Raw genomic sequence first — 18371 nt, forward strand, 5'->3', positions numbered from 1 at the left:
TAGCCCACAAATAATGGGAAAAATTATTGGCACTATATTGCTGCAGATCGATACCATGCACAATAAAACATAACATAAACACATCAACCAATACACAGAATAAATATGAATGGACAAGGTGATTTTACAGACACAAGTGCTGGACTTGTGGGTATACATGTAAACAGAGCTCTTCCCACTAATTCCAAATGAGCTTAAGAGCAGCATAGCTGAATGTTAAAAACTGCAATTGCATGCCCACGTGTTTTGATAGGGATTAAGTGTCCCAGTCTCCTGAAGTCTTAATGTACACAGACAAAAAGTTGTCAATTCCATGCCTTGGAAATGACGATAGGGACAAAGAAAATGACGCAGAGTACTACAGCAAGGGGGAAGATTAACAGCCAGTTCTTTAGTCTGCCGTTTCTTCACCTTGTGTGGATATTTTATTTGGGATTGATTGTTCTCTGTGTTAAGAGAGTGAGCCACGAACCTGCAAGTCCCTGGTTTGAATTCTGACTTTTACTGACTTTTTATTTGCTGTTTTTCTGCAATCCTATCCATCAGCAGTGGGTTGGTTTCATCCCCCCCCCCCCAGAAATAAAGGCTCTGTGCACTATACATTTAAAGCACATTTCCTCCCCCACTCCCCATGAAACCTGTGAACCATAGTTTGTGAAGGGTTCTGGGAACTGTAGTTCTGTAAGTGGTAAAATACAATTCCCAGGATTATTTGAAGGGTGTGGGGGGCACTTTGAATGAATGTATGGTGTGTATGCAGACAACCTCGCAAGTGCACCAAATGGCTCTCTACGCCTTCAGCTCACCTTCCTTTATAATGCGACAGTCTCTCTCCCTTCTGTTCCCCTCCTTCATTTTTCCTGCCAACGTATTGCATTGCCCACCCCTTTCCCCCTCATAGCCTTTACTTCAAGGCTGACCCAAGGCAATCTGCGGCCTGAGGCAAAGAACAAGATGGCATCCTCCACTTTCCCTTTCCATATTCAGAAACTGCCTAGAATGGCAGTTAATGCTTCTTACTTCAATACTGGCAAACAGCCACAAGGCTGCTTTCCCCCACCCCCAGCATTGACGCCTGAGGCAGCCACCTCACTTTGCCTAATGGCAGGCCAGGCCTTGATCTCCTTGCCTCTGTTCTCTTCAGACATGTCTTCCCGTTCCTTCTTTGGCTCACTTGTACCTCGCAGGATGACTCGCCTCAGGAATGCAGCTGTTGCCTAGCCCACTACCTATGAGTCAGCGGCAGCCTTGGAATTCTCTCTGCAGGTTTCATTCAGCTGTTGGGCTGGGCCCGGATAGTGGGAGAAGAAGAGGTAGGCCTTTTGAATGCAAATGCCACGGAAAGCCATTCTTTTCATGCAGGAAACGTGGAAGATGACTTCACTTTTGGATTCGGTAAGATTATCTGATCAACTTAGTCATGCTTTTCCATGCTTTTAGAGGAGGACTTGGTCACCCCGATGTTCGCCCGTTTGGGTTGGCTCCCTCACTGATGTGTTCTTTTCCAAAAAAAGCTGCTTCATAGGTTCATAGAGGTAATACATGTCACTTGTTTCAACGAGCCTCACCAATCCCAGGAGGAGATTGGTGTGGTAGCATGTAAGCATTCAGAAAGAGGTTTTGGGTGCCTATTTCAATGCACAAATGGGTTGATACGGAGAATGTATTTCATACGTTCATTGATTAATTTGAAACATACATATCCTTCTATTCTTCAGAATGGTGCCAAATATAGGCGCTGAGCTTGGTGTAGTTGTTGTACTTGGTAGACAGGGGTTCAAATCCCCTCTTAGCCATGCATCTCACTGGGGTGACCTTGAGCCAGGCACCGTCTCTCAGCCGAACGTACCTCACAGGGTTGTTGTGAGGATAACATGGAGCAGAGAGAAAACCATGTACGCCACCTTGAGTGCCTGAGGTGGGAGCTAAATGCCACAACATCAGTAATAATATGTTAGTGCTTTGGAACTATTTCTGTATTTGGACTATGTCTGTCCAAAGTTGTGTTCCCACCCTTTCCTGCTTTTGTGAGCTAGGAAGGTTACCAACAGCAGCCTTGGCATCAAACCAGTTAAAAACTCAGCTACTTTCGGTACTGGAATTACAAGAGCACAGCAGTATCACTTGCAGCCACTACTTTAGCTGACAGGGCTGCGATAGCAGGAGGCTGAGGAGTCATAAAATGGGAGAAGGGAAGGGTTCCCTTCCTCTGAAAGGAGAATCTGACAGCTCCAGGCATAGGAAAGGAGCAAGAAAGGCAGCAGGAACAATGCCAAGAGTGAGAGCATTCAGAAGTGAGATGAAACAAATGAAACAAATTGAGAGCTGCAGGAATGCACGTCTGCACATGCCCTGCCGTAGCTTGGAGGGTTAAATTATTAGATGTGTTTGTTCTAGGTGAGACACCCACTTGCTATTTCATTTGTGCATTCAAGAGTTTGGTTTCCAAACTTTTCACCTCATTGGTACTTTTTTTTTTATAGCTCCTGTCACTCATACGACCGTGTTTCTGGGGCTTTGAAAATAGCAAAATACCGTTTCAGTACTTTGGTTTTGGATTTTTATTGTAATGGTGACAGTATGTGTTTGTTTTGCACACTCATCCACCCAGATAGATATATGCGCACTGATTAAGATTAATTTATCTACCGACTGCTTAATATTGTTATGAGTCTTTTTGCAGGGGAAGTAGGCTGTATGCTGAGACCCTTCTAATTCTTGGATCCAGCATGGATTCAATTGCTGGAATAGCCAGGTGAGCCTGGTAATGGCCTGCTAAGTGCAGGTTGTTAAGAGAAGAAAGGGAGTGGCTCTGTTTCAGAGGGCAAGTGTGTAGGTTTCCCTCCCTGAACTTTCTGTTACCGGTAGTTAGAAAGACAAAAGACCAGAGTGGAGAGTAGGGTTGTGCGAGTCAGAAAATGAAAGAAAAGCTGCAGGCAGAGAGAGAGAGCCATGCTTGATTTCTGTTTGAATTCAAGGCTGCGGCTATGGGAGAAACAAGACCCACTTGTAGTGTTAATGTTGCAAACCCCTCCATCACAGGTTCAGGTTGTATATCTGTGTGAATAAACCATTTATCATAAAGACACCATAGTCTCCACTGTGCCCTGTGGAACGCCCTCCCATCAGATGTCAAAGAGAAAAACAGCTACCAGATTTTTAGAAGAAATCTGAAGGCAGCCCTGTTTAGGGAGGCTTTTAATCTTTAATCAATTATTTTATTCTTCTGTTGGACGCCGCCCAGAGTGGCTGGGGAAACCCGGCCAGATGGACGGGGTATAAATAATAAATTATTATAATTATTATTATTATTCCAAAAGGAGACACAAACACTGTGTTACTACCTATTGCTCTCAAATGTGTAACCTACACAACTGTGTGTATAATTTTGGAGTACCAAAATGCCAACAGTGATCCAATGCTGCAATACTATGCTTGTCAACTCAGAGGTCAATCCTATTGGGTTCAAGGAGGCTTATTTCCCAGGTAAGTGTGCATAGAATAGCCAGCCTAAATTCCCAAGTCTTTGTTGAACAGCTTGCCAGCGAAATTCAATTAAGTGAAATATGAAAAGCTACATAAAAATTAATGCGGCAACTAGGATGCATGGAAGTGAAAAGGGGCTTTGATTGAAGCAAAATGTCATGCCTACTTTGTAGCAATGAAGTAATATTGGAAAGTGTGCTTGCAACATTAAAGGTGAAGGGGCCCCTGACCATCAGGTCCAGTCGTGTCTGACTCTGGGGTTGCGGCGCTCATCTCGCTCTATAGGCCGAGGGAGCCAGCGTTTGTCCACAGACAGCTTCCGGGTCATGTGGCCAGCATGACAAAGCTGCTTCTGGCGAACCAGAGCAGCACACGGAAACGCTGTTTACCTTCCCGCTGGAGCGGTCCCTATTTATCTACTTGCACTTTGATGTGCTTTCGAACTGCTAGGTTGGCAGGAGCTGGGACCGAGCAACGGGAGCTCACCCCGTTGCAGGGATTCGAACCGCCGACCTTCTGATCAGCAAGCCCTAGACTCTGTGGTTTAACCCACAGCACCACCTGCAACAGTAGATATTGGGAAATAATTTCCATGACATCATTTTGATTCTTACTCTTACATTCGATGACTTGCATCTATTATAATACACCCCGTGTGGAGAGGCCTTTGGAGAGTTTTCAGAAACTCCAGCTGGTTCAGAATGCTGCAGCCAGTTATAGAAAGGATGTGATCCTCATGTTTCAACAACCCTATTGGCTACTAGTCTGTTTCTGAGCACCATTCAAAGTGTGGGATATGCCATACAAGACTTGGGACCCAGATTATCTAAAAGATTGCATTCTCCATATAAGTCTCCCTGGGTTTAAGGGTCCCACCAATGTCTATAGCTTAGTTTTTAATGCTTTTGTCCTTGTGTTTCACTACATTTTATTGTATTTCTGCTGTTGTTGTGAGCCACCTTGAACTTCATTTGGTAGAAAGGCAGGATGCAACATTTTTAAAAAATGCACACATAAATTGGAAGCCATTTCACAGTATCTTCTTATGGCACCAACATTTAAAGCTTTATAGGCAGACGAATGAGCTTCATAGTCTATGGGAAATCTGTCCTTAATGCATGTTAATGAATGGGTGGCAAAACCCTGCTATCATTTCCCAAGACCTTCTCCAGTTCAAATTATTTGTATTCATGTGTATTTGTATTCATGATTTGTATTCATGTATCCAAAGCAGAATACCACATGGACTATCAACAGTGTGTGTTTGTAAACGGAATACCTCCAGGATGAGTCCTTGGATATTTTATACATGGGAAAAGTTGCATTTTTGCAAGACTTAAACAAAGGAAATGGTGGTGTTTATTTGCCTGGACTGTGAGAACTTTGCTCCGCCTGAAGCCATCAACATTAAATAACCCAATCAGCCAGTATACTAATATTTATCTGATATGCATACTTTCCCCAAAGCAACCTTTAAGTCTTTCTCAATTACTGTTACATAACACTGCACTGTACAAAACTTTTAGTGAGAGGAAACTTGCCATTTCCCATAAAAAGGGATCATCTGCATGCTACGTATTCATGAGTTTGTTAATTGTGAAAATGAACATAGAGCTTCTTTCACAGGGCGTCCACTCAGAATCTCCAAAGACGAAAGAAAAGCCCTCATTACGTATTAAGTTTATTACTGGATTATGTCTTTATGTCAAGGGCAGCTTCAAACATAATGCATTTTGCACACACAAAGATTTCACAGCTGAAATAGATGCGTCTGCAGTGTATCGGATGTTGATATCAACACAGACCAGTACCAATGGTTATTCAGCCTCTTTCATACACACAACCGTTCCAAATTCCAGGGATATATATGGTTGTTCACATCTTGAGACGTGACACAGAACCAGCCAACAAATATGTCTAGGGATCTTTGCTTTAAAATGCATGACCAGGACGTGTCGATATTTGTCTTAACTTCCACTGGGGTTTGTTGTATGCTCACATAAACCATGAAGAGTTGTAGAGGTCTTTTATTCAGCAACAGTTTTGAATTTTTGTCACACCTGAGAAGTGCATTTTAATAATTTCTGTGCCAAATTTTTCTCCCACCTTCCAGCCATGGACCAAGATGGCCCATCAAGGTGTCCAATTTGACTTGTGAAGCCATTTACCCCAAACAATGTCCACCCACCAATCAGCTGACACCACTGATGGGCAGGAGAACAGGGTTTAACCCTGCATTGGCTGTGCATCCTGTTCCCTATAGAGGGATTCCCAGAGGAATCTGCCCCACTCCTACTCACTCCACTAGAGTTGCTTTCCACTCACTTGAAGTAGAAGCATGTCCTGCTTTACACAGTGCTTTTAAGGCAGGCTCCCCGCTCCCATTTCAGCCTTTGCAAATCTCCACGCAGTCCCCTTTTTAAACATCCCAGATCGGGGGGCTTAAAAGGGGAGTGTGGTGAGGCTTGCAAAGCCCTAAAGGGGGAGTGGGGGTGGGAACGCTCACCCCGTTTGGCTCACATGTCCAATCCCAATAGGTTACTTACTACTGCTGTAAACATATTGATTGTCTAAAACTAGAGATGCCCAGGTCTCTGCACCATATTTTTATGCTAAATGGGGCCACCTGATAGCAGTGGCAGGAGGGCAGGTACTGGCTCCCTCCCCAGTATAATTCAAGTTCACACACCCTACCTTGCAACTCTCTCCTTCCAATTAAAGGGTGTGGCTTAATTTTTCCTACTGACCCTGTGCTGTAATTATAGACATCTCTGAACCAGTACAGCAGAAAAAAAATGTTCAGGAGGAAAAGTAAACGCCTAAGTTGTCCTCATACCCTGTTTCTCATATTTTAAGACATACCCATAAAATAAGCCATAGCAGGATTTTTAAGCATTCAAGGAATATAAGCCATACCCCGAAAATAAGACATAGTGATAGGCGTAGCAGCAATGCCGGCCACGGCAGGAGGAGGAGGAAAAAAATAAGACATCCCTTGAAAATAAGCCATAGTGTGTTTTTTTGAGGAAAAAATAAATATAAGACATGTCTTATAATATGAGAAACACGGTAGTAGGGGTATTCAAATGGCACCCCCCCCAAACAGGTGAACTGGGTGGTGGGATCGAGCCTACTCACTCTGTTTTTGATGCTGTGCATCCACCATGAACAGGAAGGAGCCCTATGAGCACGTCTATGCATGTGTGTAGGGTTCAAAGAACCCTGGTCAACTGGGGTTCCCTACTGCACATCTTAGGTATATATGGACCCTTCACCCTGATACACAACATGCAGCTCAATCAAGGGTAGGGCCAGTGGGATATGCAACAATGTGGGGTGGGAGGGATTTGCAGTCCTATGGTCCCCTCTACACACTGAAGGTACACATGAAGGAGGCTCCAGCGACTGACCACAGTAGCAAAGACCACAAGTGTCCAGAAGTCAAAATACCTCAAATTCATTGTATGCGCTGTGGGGAGGAAGGGGTCCCATTGCATTTGATGTGGTGCTTTGTAAACGAGTCTCTACTGAAACTAGCATGGTTCTTTGTGTTCCTTGTTACTGCTTTACTACCAGAGACTGGTGGTGCCTCAGTTGTGGAACACTCACTTCAAAGGCTGGAACTTATGGTCATGTTGTCAGAAGGCAAAGTCTTTTTTTAAAAAAATTTTCTGAGCTGTTTAGAGTCAACATTAATCCTGCTGATTGTTGCATGCTGCTTTTTATGTAGCTTTTAATATAATATGTTAACAGCTTTTTCTTTTCTTTTTGCAAACTATCCTGGGAATATGACTGAAGCTTGATATAAACTAATAAACCTGATATAAACTAATAAACTAATGTTTTAAAATATTTGACTGATTGACAAAATTTGTTTTGACCAGTCAAGTGTTGCTCGTTTGTCCATAATCAAAAAGCCCACCCTAATTTACATGTTCATATTTTGCATGCATGCAATGTACTTAGCATATTTAAGATTAAGCATATTTCAGATTGATTTAAATTATTTCAAATGGGTTAACCTTTATTAAGTTATTACCTTGACTTCTTTTGTAATAATTGATTATAAATGGAAATGAATAAATATATGGTGATACCTATGGAACTGTCATTCAGTTAATATTTTTCCTTCAATAATGTTTGAAATTCCAGCCTCTCTCTTTAATATATTGGAAACTCACATTTGTTATCCTGTAGGTAGACAGCCCTTAGGAGGAATACTGATTCTCCGCAATTACTCTAGCAACAAAGATAGTGCACCCCAAATTTTAAGAGGCTATAGCAAAGGTAGTAAAGTGTGGGTGGTTTTAATATAGGGTGGATAATTACATCAGACAGACACTATTAAAATTAATACATAATATTCAGCACTTATGTCGTGCCTTTCATTTGAAGTGTGTGAACTCCAAATGCTGTTTATAATCCTTAAAGCAGCCAGAATGCAGTCTAAGATTTTGGCCAAAAACCCTTGACAAATCACGATCACCACACTCCTGGCTCCAGCCAGACCTCAAAACATATTGCAAAGTGCACTGTTTTCTTTGTATAGAATGTAAGGCTTGCATTGAAAAGATGCCGCCCATTGCAAGCATGACCACTAATGGGACAAATTAGCCCGCCAATAAAGTCTCATTGCTTTCAGTTGGATGTACACTGGAATCCTATGCATTTTTAGTCAGAGGTCCCGTTGTAAGAAAACACTTCCAAACACGCCAGCCATCTTTTGGTTGGGAGTTGTCATGCAGGAAGGATTTTTGTTTTTTAAGAAAAAATAAGAAAGAAACCAGTGTCTTTTTCTAGATTGGAAGGAGATTGGCCTGCTCCGAGGAGCTTACATGCTCTGGGGAAAAGAACACTAAGCAGTGTCTTAAATGTGTAAACGTAGTCTGAGACCAAATCCTCAGAAACCTGTCCTCCTCACGTGAGTAATTAAACAAGAAAAGAAACAGATTGCTTTGGCTGGTGACTGGAGTGGGACACACAGGTCAGACCTGAAAAACACAAAAGCAGTTGGGAAGCTCAGCCACAGTAATTGCGGCCTGACCACTGACTACCTTTCTGGCTTCCCAACATCCATCACTTGACTAGTGTTGCTGCCAGCAGCAAGGGTGTGGGTGTGTGGCAATGTGGTGGCCGGGTTAATGAATGGAGTGACAGCTGAGCCCAGGGTTGCCCAAGTCTGGGAGAGCAGACAGCCTCGCCCATCATTTCCCACACTTAGTTTGGGCTTTGCCATTAGGGTGGAGAGAGAGCGAGAAAGAGAGTCACCCGTCTCCTCCTTAACTTCAACCCAGCTCAACCAGTAGGTTGTGTTCTTTGGGAAAGGAGAAGCCTCCAACCCATTCCAAAGTGCTTTTAAACTGGGTGTCCAATTTCAGAAGCCAGCATTCATTGAGGAGTTGGATTAAGGGCAAAGGAATGCAGACACCTTTAATTGCTAGGAGCTCTTCTCTCACGTGTTGTTGCTGCTGTCCTCTCTTGTCGGACCCATGTCAATTTGTCTTTATGAAGATGCAATTGTACAATTTCAGGATTTATTCTTTAATAAAAGATAAAGAAGAATCTATGTGTGCAACTTGGACCAGGGGCAGGGATGGTGAATTCCTTCAAATTCAGGGATGGGGAAGCTGTGGCCATCAAGATGTTCTTGGACTCCAGCTTCCACCAGTCCAAGCTGGAATGGCCAATGGTCAGCAATGTTGTGAGATATAGCCCAATAACACATGCAGGGCCACAGAGTGCCCATTCCTGCTCCAGTTTCTACTGTAAGAAGGACCATAGCTCAGTGGTAGGGCATCTGCTTTGCATGGAGAAGGTCCCAGTTTTAATCCTCAGCATCTCCAAGTAGGGCTGGGAGACATTCCTGCCAGCAACCCTGGAGAGCTGCTACCAGTCAGTGTAGAATCTAGGGCTGCCCAAACTTTTTTCAAAGAGAGCCAGATTTGATGAAGTGAACATGCATGAGGGCTGGCCAAAGTTGTTGAGTAGGGTGATGACCTTTTCAACAATGGGGAGTGTTCTTAGCAACATAAGGTATACAAATGTCACACCTGCACAAGGTAAAAGCCCCCTTTTGGGACCTCAAAACTCAGCCAGAAGACCCTGAGCTTCTTTTAGGATTGAAGTTGTTGAGCTTTTTTTTTTTTTACTCCAATTTTAATTTTACTCCAAAGCTTTTTTTAAAGCATTTTACCCCAGGACATATACTGCCACTGGAGCCGGGTTAAATTGGATTAGGCCCCCGAAACAGACTTTAGACATGGTATAGAGACAATACTGAACTAGACGGACCATTTGACTGCCTTGGTATAGGCAACTTGCCATATTCTCAATATATTCCCTAAGGTGCTTCCTGTGGATTAGAGTGTTCAGTGCTGCTTCTGTAGAAAGCGTGAAATACTTGACCCCCAAGGGAGCTGGCTAATGGGCCAAGACTTATGCTCCCACACTCTCCAGTTGCATACCAGCAACACTCTTTGGCCTTCTCATCTCAAGCATTACCACTGCCCCTACTCTCCCTGCTCTGAGCTGTGGGCAGAAGGTTCCCCTGCCCCCTCCGGAACTGATTCCATGTGGGCTCCTCCAGATACCCTGTTCATTGAGCATTCATTCTGAGTTGCTTGTAGAAAGTTTATTTGGAGGGCATACAATGCCTGGTCTTTACTCAACATTTATCCTGCTTTGGTCACAGGTCTATGAATGGTCACAGGTCCATAGGTCTATGAATATTTGCCCTGGTGTGCTTGCATGGTGGTTATGCAACTTTCTGTTACTTATTCATTTATCCTGCACTTTTCAGTATCTTTCCCTATCCTTTTCCAAAAAGCAATTAAACACACAAACACAATTTCTAGCATGTGCTTGAATCCCTCCTGCAAAATAGTGAGAGTCTGGAGAGGAGTCTCCCTGTACTGAACTATGCAAACTCATGCTCCTGTCTTCTTAGAAGTCTCTCTCTCTCTCTCTCTCTCTCTCTCTCTCTCTCTCTCTCTCTCTCTCTCTCTCTCTCACACACACACACACACACACACACACACACACAGTTTAGAAGAAGGGACATTTTAAACATTATGTCATATGAATCTAAGTAATCTTATGTAACTGATACTCTCTGCAATAATCAAACACGGCCTGCCTTATGTAACTTGTACTGCCAGCAGCACTCGTTTCACAATGACAAACTACTGCTCCCGTGCCCTCCTGTGAATACGAGGGCCCTGCCCCTTTCCATCGCTTCCCTTCTTGCGTGTGCAACCATGCTCTCCACCCTTGAAGGAGAAGCATGATGGAAAAAGCTCCCTTTTTAAAACCAGTCAGTTGCATCTCTTGATACTTGTATCCCCACAACGCCATTGGCTGAAGTGAATTCTGGAAACTCTCTTGCGCCTCAATGTTTATCTCCAGCTACATTGGTAAAGAAAAAATGCTTGATATGCATGATAACACTGTGACACCAGATGGCGCTGTGGAGTCCTATCTTTCACCAACAGGATTTCCCTTTATGAAGGTTACAACACGTTTAACTGAATCGCTTTTTTGATATGTCTAGATCCAGCCCAGATCTGCTGTTGCTGATTGTGCCAAGCTAATTACATTTCTACCCAACCTTTCCCTCCAACGAGTTCAAAGTGGCATACATGATTCTTCTCCTCCAACATTTTTATCCTCACAACGACCCTCTGAGGTAGGCTGAGAGGCAGTGACTGGCCCAAGATCACCCAGTGAGCTTCATGGCTGAGTAGGGATTTGAACCCTACTCTGCTTCATCCAAGTAAAGCATCTGGCTGGATGCAGAGGAGTGGGGCCAGCTGGGGAACCACCAGGGGAAGAAGGCTCAGAGCCAGGGGATTGGTGGTGGGATGACAATGAGTGGTCAGGGGGAGAAGAGGGAGCAGACTGAGAGGAGGTGTTGGAAGCTGAAGAGCTAACAGGGTTTAGTGAGCAGGAAGAGGCTGTGGCAGAGAGCAGCCCAGAATCAGAGGCGGAAGCGGAGGCTGGAGAGGGGGCAGCCAAGAGGCAGAGATGAGGCAGGCTGCTGAAGAAGCCAAGGCGTCTCCACCTCCTGCTGAAACCAGCTCCCCTCTCTCCATCTCTCCCAGAACATGCAGAGAAATGAAGAGGGCAGAGCAATGAGAGACAAGACGGCGGAGCCTTTGGCTGCTGCGGAAGGAACCAGGGGAGGATGAGACTTAGAGAGTGGTGGGAAGGTGGGGACCTTCAATCTTCACAGCTGCTTCATTGGGGCAAGACCTACTGGGAAAGGTTGCTGTGACCACTAGGACTGAGCTGTTTTGTTTCTTTGACTAAAGAGTTAATTTCACTGACACCGGGTCCTTTATTGTTTTATTGCTGCCCTCCACCTGACTCCTGGTCCAGACACTCATGCACATTTAAATACGGCTTCTTCAACGTGGAGCTAACACCAGCTGTTCTCAGGCTGACAGACACCTGGACAATGGGATTACCAATTGGCCAGAGGAAAAAAAGGAAAGGAAAACACAGCCAAGCTTCCTGTGCCCTTAAAATCAGCCTGATGTACAAGAATTAAAAGGTGAAGATTTCACAGTGCGACCATCTGTGCATAGTTGTAATTCAATTGGCTCTTCAAAGGGAGGCCAGCTGAAAAGCTGGCAACTGCATGCAATAAGCCTGCCAGGAAAGGGCCTTGTCTCTTTTGGCAGGCTTTTCCCGAGAAAATTAAGGATTTTGTTCATAGCTGTGATGGTCTGGACTTGAACATTGCCAAGGATTTGGCACCCTAATGACATGGGAAATGCTGATGGGGGTGGCATGGAATTGTATGACTAACCAGTCTCAGGGAGAGTATTGCAGCAAACTACTGTACAAATTATGTGATTCATTAAGCATACTCTGTTGCGGGTGTGGTATGTCTCCATGGCAACACAATAGTATTCCTTTCTGGGCTTCCCTGTACTCCACCCAAGTCTTCATGCTTTCCCTCTGTGAGTGGGACATGCATAGGGTTGTACAGAGGACTCTGTGTGAGAAAAAGAATGGGAAGATCAGCACTCGTCTTGTCTTAGCATGGTCCTGAGGGGGAACTTCACTGGTGCAATGTTGGTTCTCTCCCTACCACACTGAGTTGTTATACCTCAGCACTGTTTTAGCAGCAATGGAACTGCTTTCTGCTGCCGCCGCCGCAGAAGTTAGGTCACAATGCAGAAATCAGCATTGTATCCATAGACTCATGAAGATAGAAGGGATCTAGTCCAGGTGCAGGGCACCGTTGGCCCTCCTGATGTTGCCCCAGGAAGCATGGATGATAGCCAGGGATGATAAGAGTTGTAATTCAGAAACATCTTGGGGTTGGAGCAATGTCCCCCCACAGCTGAACTAGTCTAAAAGAGAAATAAAAAAATTCCTTCAGTAGCACCTTAAAGACCAACTAAGTTTTTATTTTGGTATGAGCTTTCGTGTGCATGCACACTTCCTCAGATACACTTGAAACAGAAGAGTCAGACCCTTACAGAGGGTGGTGGTGGTGGGGTGGGAATGGGTGTTGAGCTGATGGGCTGATGGGAGTGGTAAACCTCTGTATACCCACCACCCTCTGTATATACATAAGGGTCTGACTCCTCTGTTTCAAGTGTATCTGAAGAAGTGTGCATGCACACGAAAGCTCATACCAAAATAAAAACTTAGTTGGTCTTTAAGGTGCTACTTTAAGGTGCTACTGAAGGAATTTTTTTATTTTGCTTCGACTCAGACCAACACGGCTACCTACCTGTAACTAGTCTAAAAGAGGTAAAGACAACATATTTGTATCTTCTCCTAAAAGCCAGTCAAGGAACACAGCAATAAAGAACTTTGCCATGTAGGGGTTCTTCTTCTTCTTCTTCTTCTTCTTCTTCTTCTTCTTCTTCTTCTTCTTCTTCTTCTTCTTCTTCTTCTTCTTCTTCTTCTTCTTCTTCTTCTTCTTCTTCTTCTTCTTCTTCTTCTTCTTCTTCTTCTTCTTCTTCTTCGCTTGCAATGTTACCAGTGTGTTGCAGAAAAAACAACAAAGTGTCTTATGACACTGTAAAGATGCTACAAGACTCTTTTCCTTATGTTTTTCAGGATCCACGGTTCTCTCTGTAACAATAGCTAAAGACTGGAGGAGAATACAGTGGAACCTCGGTTTATGAACACCTCGGTTTATGAATTTTCGGTTTATGAACACCGCAGACCCATCCGGAACGGATTAATCCACTTTCCATTACTTTCAATGGGAAAGTTCGCTTCAGTTTATGAACGGTTACTCTGCGGACCGTCTGGAACGGATTAATCCACTTTCCATTACTTTCAATGGGAAAGTTCGCTTCAGTTTATGAACGCTTCAGTTTATGAACAGACTTCCGGAACCAATTGTGTTCATAAACCGAGGTACCACTGTATCTCCATCACAAGATGCAATGGCTAGCAATTTGGATGTGAAACCCATATTTAAATCTCCATTTAGCCCTGAAACTCACTCAATGTTCTTTGGCAAGCTGCCATCTTTCAGACAAACCCAATTTAGAGGGTAGTTCTGGTGACCCACCGGGTGGCCAGGGCTCCTCAGAGGGAGGCCACGCTCACATTTTTTCCCAGGATGGACATCTGACTTATTCTACCAAACAGCACTTGACTTCCACCTCCCCTGATCATGTCCCTGCTGAAGGGAGAAATGCTCTTGGCTCAGCTGCTCCTGTTCCAAGCAGGAACGAGTTGCGAGGAGTTGCATCCCCACAGCCTAAGAGGTTGTGATTAGGGCCATCTTACGCCTATCTTAAGCGTGGTTCAAATATCCCTCTGGCACCCCCCCCCCGTTTCCCAGAGTTGCTGACCCTTTTATAGCGCTGCTGGCAGCTTTGTGGGGCTGGAGGAGGTGGGCAGCGGCTGGAGGCTGGCTCCTCTGGCGGGGAAGAGGCGGAGGCTCCGGGCGCAGCGCTGCTTTAGCGCGGCGGGCAAAGGCGCCGTGCCCAGCCTCCTACTCTTCCCTGGTGCCCTCCAGAACTCGGCACAAACTTGGCGCCTTGGTGCCCCGCGCCACTTGCCTCTATGGGCAAGACACCCCTGGTTGTGATTTCTTTTTTCTTCCGTTCAACACTTGGAGATCTCGCATGGGCTCCCATTCATCTTAAAGCTCTTTCTAATCTCTGAATCAACTTTCATTCTCTTCCTTCCGAGCTTCCCTGCACTTGGGTAAATCAGTTGGTGTAAAGCCAGACAGGGACTTTGAGCACTTCCAAGTCTTTGCCCATCATTGAGCCTGAATTGTTGAGGCACCTGCCGTGGGCAATAGAATAGGTAGCTGAGATTAAAGTACAATTGAAGCAGAGGAAACAATGACTCACAAGAGATAAGGCTAGCATACTGGCTTCTTATCTGATTGACTGCAGGTAGATAAGGTGGGAAGTCCCTTCGGCATTCCAAGCCAATTTGCTCAGTCTGACATCACCCGCTTCTTTTAAATGCCTACCTTCCCTCTCAGCCATTTTAATTCTCAGCCTTGGTGACTGAATGGAGCTCGGCAGCCCCCCCCCTTCCCTCCCTCGAATATCTAATCATACTGCAAATTGATTCATAAAAGGACTTTGGAGTTAAATAAACTGCCAGTGGGTAGAACTGATCTGCGGCCACATGAAGGCGATTTGGGCGTTGACAGATGATAGCTCTCTTGAAGTAGGGAAACCACATCCAGGAAGGGCAAGCCTGGCCATTCAAAGGAACTTATCTTAACTTTCCAAAGGTCTCAGAGTGTACTCAGGCGGCACACTAAAGCCTGTTGTGTGCACAGGCATAGCGCCACACCTGTGCAAGGACCATCTGCTGGCAAGTCTTGCCTTTCACCTGTTCTGCCCGTTTCATTTCAGTGATTTATTGGTGGCTTTACATCACCAATGTAAAGCAGTAACTTTTTTTTTAATTAAAAAAACCCACCATCTGGTGACTCTATGCACATGTAATCATCTGTAATCTCTGGTACTGAACCTATGGCTACCCCCCTTCTACACTGTCAGAGGTTGTTACGGCTACTCTTGAGTAACGACTTTCCACATACTTGTCTTTAAAAGAGTCTTTATTGGTGCACGTTATTTACAGTGTGGTGAGCTGTCGGTTTCATGTCCGCTTACTCCGTCTCAGAATCCGGCACTGCCACTTTTCACGACTTGGACCAACATAATAGTCTAGGGACAGCGAATCTCCTCCCCTTTCTCGTCCTCCTTAATTCCGGTGCCGGGGGACATGTCACAGTGCAAACCTTTTACATTTAGTTTCTTAACTGTGGATTCCTTTCTTCCCAGTCCCACATTTCTGAAACGTTCAGGGCCAAAATGTGACACAGGGCCGTCTTAAGTGCCCCTCGCGCCATGGTGCATCGGATCTCTCCGGCGCCCTCCCGCCCCGTTTCCCAGCGCGATGGGCGGGCAGGCACAGTGCGATCTCTCCGGCGCCCTCCCGCCCCGTTTCCCAGCGCTGTGACGGACCGGCTGGCCAGAGGGCGGGCGCAGCTCGTGGCGCCCTCCTGGCAGGCCGGCGCCATGGTGCCCTGCACCACCCAGCCTATACGTAGGGCCGGCCCTGATGTGACATGTAGCCACACCCTCCCTTCTGAGATCTCTGGTTCCAGGTGTCTGGGTGGGGACTCACTGCAGATCATGCTAAGCAATATCTGGTATTGGGTTCACACAGCAGACAACCAGATGCCTCTGGGGAGGCTACAGGGGAAGAAGAAGAAGAAGAAGAAGAAGAAGAAGAAGAAGAAGAAGAAGGAGGAGGAGGAGGAGGAGGAGGAGGAGGAGGAGGAGGAGGAGGAGGAGGAGGAGGAGGAGGAGTTTGGATCTGATATCCTGCTTTATCACTACCCGAAGGACTCAAAGCAGCTAACATTCTCCTTTCCCTTCCTCCCCCACAACAAACACTCTGTGAGGTGAGTGGGGCTGAGAGACTTCAGAGAAGTATGACTTGCCCAAAGTCACCTAGCAGCTGCATGTGGAGGAGCAGAGACACGAACCCAGTTCCCCAGATTACAAGTCTACCGCTCTTAACCACTACACCACACTGGCTCTCCCACTGTTGTTCCACGGCAACAGCATATTCAAAAGCCTGCAGCCTTTGATCGTGGAGATCTCATATACCAGTAGCTGATCCTCCATGAATTTGTCTAACATAGTAGATTGAACCCAGCTGGAACCTTCTGTATGCTCCACCATTGAGCTATGATCTCTCTACAAAGGAGCAGAAAGCACTGAAGACACATTATGGCACATGATAATTATGAAGCTACACTTTATGAGTTGCTGTCAAACATCCTTATACCGGTATAAGGCTATGTATTGTGTTGGGCATAACTTTAGTTTGGAAAGGTGCCCCTTAAGCCACATTTGACTATATAGAGACAAATATATATAACACTGATAAATAACTATTCAATAGTTTGCAAACTCTGAAATCACAACGCAATCAAGGCAAAGTCCCAGGATTGCTTCATGTGATAGCTCAGTTCCACTAATTTACCCTTTCATTTTCTTAATAACTCATTACTGATGAGCAACATTTCTCCTGTGAAAGCAGTTTTCCCGATCAGCTAAAATATGAGTCAGGTTTTCAGTAAGTTGAGTTTCAACGTGCCTCAGGCAACAATTCATTGAAATTTTGTTTCAAGAAAAATAGTTGATGATAGCCACCATAGAGTGTGCAATCTTCATTTTTTTTCTTGGGAGCAAGCCCCACTGAACATAGTGGGACTCCCTTCTAAGGCTGTGCACACACCATACCTTTAAATCAGATTTGAAACACATTCTGCCCCCACAAATTCTGGGCTCCGTAGTTTAGCCCTCACAGAATGACAATTGCCAGAAACCCTTAACAAACTACAGTGCCCAAAATTAATTGAGGGGAAGAACATGTCAAATCTGATTTAAAGGTATAGTGTATACACAGCCTAAATAAACATGCACAGGATTGGATGGAATGACTGCTCATGTGAACCTAAGTAGATAGCATTAGCTGCTGCGGGAGGCATGCTTCACTTCTGTACTTTTCACCCACAAGGTTTGAAAAATACGCAATAGGGTTTGGCCTGTCCTCTTCCCCTCCATTTCCTGTGCATCGCATTTGCTGAAGTCACATGATGATATCCCAGAATTCCTCTAGTTTCTTTTCAACCAAAGAACACAAGAGGAGCCCATCTTGTCCAGCATTTTCCTCTCACATTGCCCAACCAGATGCCTATGGGAAGTTGATGAGCTAAATAGCTCTCTCCCACTCCTTATTCTCAGCAAACTGGTATTCAGAGGCATGCTGGAGGAAGTAGATAGCCAATGCCAGCCTTCTCGTCCACAAATTTGTCTACTCAAAATATACTCTTGCTGATTCTATATAAAGCATCTGCTTACAGAAGTCATCACCTGATACTTTTACGTTTGAATTTCTTGTCCTTTTTAACAGACACGTCACCTGCCTTTTTACAGCTCTTTTTTCTTAGTCATTAAAACTTTGCCGCAGCCCACATGCATAGCAGAACGTTGATGAGGCGCATCACATGCGCACCATTGGGAAAGCGCATAATCTCCTGCTCAGGTGATTGCTAATGCCTTTCCCGTTTCTTAAATTACTGAGGAGGCATTACACCAGGGCATTTCAAAACCCACAACGGAAGGAAGGAAAGTCTGTGACATGCCCCAGAGAAGCTTGTTAGCAAGGCGTGTTCAGAGGACCTGAATACCAGATGGAGGAGGAAGAAGAAAAAGTGCAACTCAACGAGATTGCTCCATCCACCAATATTGAATTAGCAAATGCCAAGGGGCCAAACCTGCTGTGCCATGCTTATCTCATCAACTTAAAAGGAAAAGCAGAGGTACCAACACGGAGCACTTGGGACCTGTAAATGCCTTGTGCTG

The sequence above is a fragment of the Zootoca vivipara genome, chromosome 1, assembly GCF_963506605.1.
Source record: "Zootoca vivipara chromosome 1, rZooViv1.1, whole genome shotgun sequence".
NCBI classification, from domain to species: domain Eukaryota; kingdom Metazoa; phylum Chordata; class Lepidosauria; order Squamata; family Lacertidae; genus Zootoca; species Zootoca vivipara.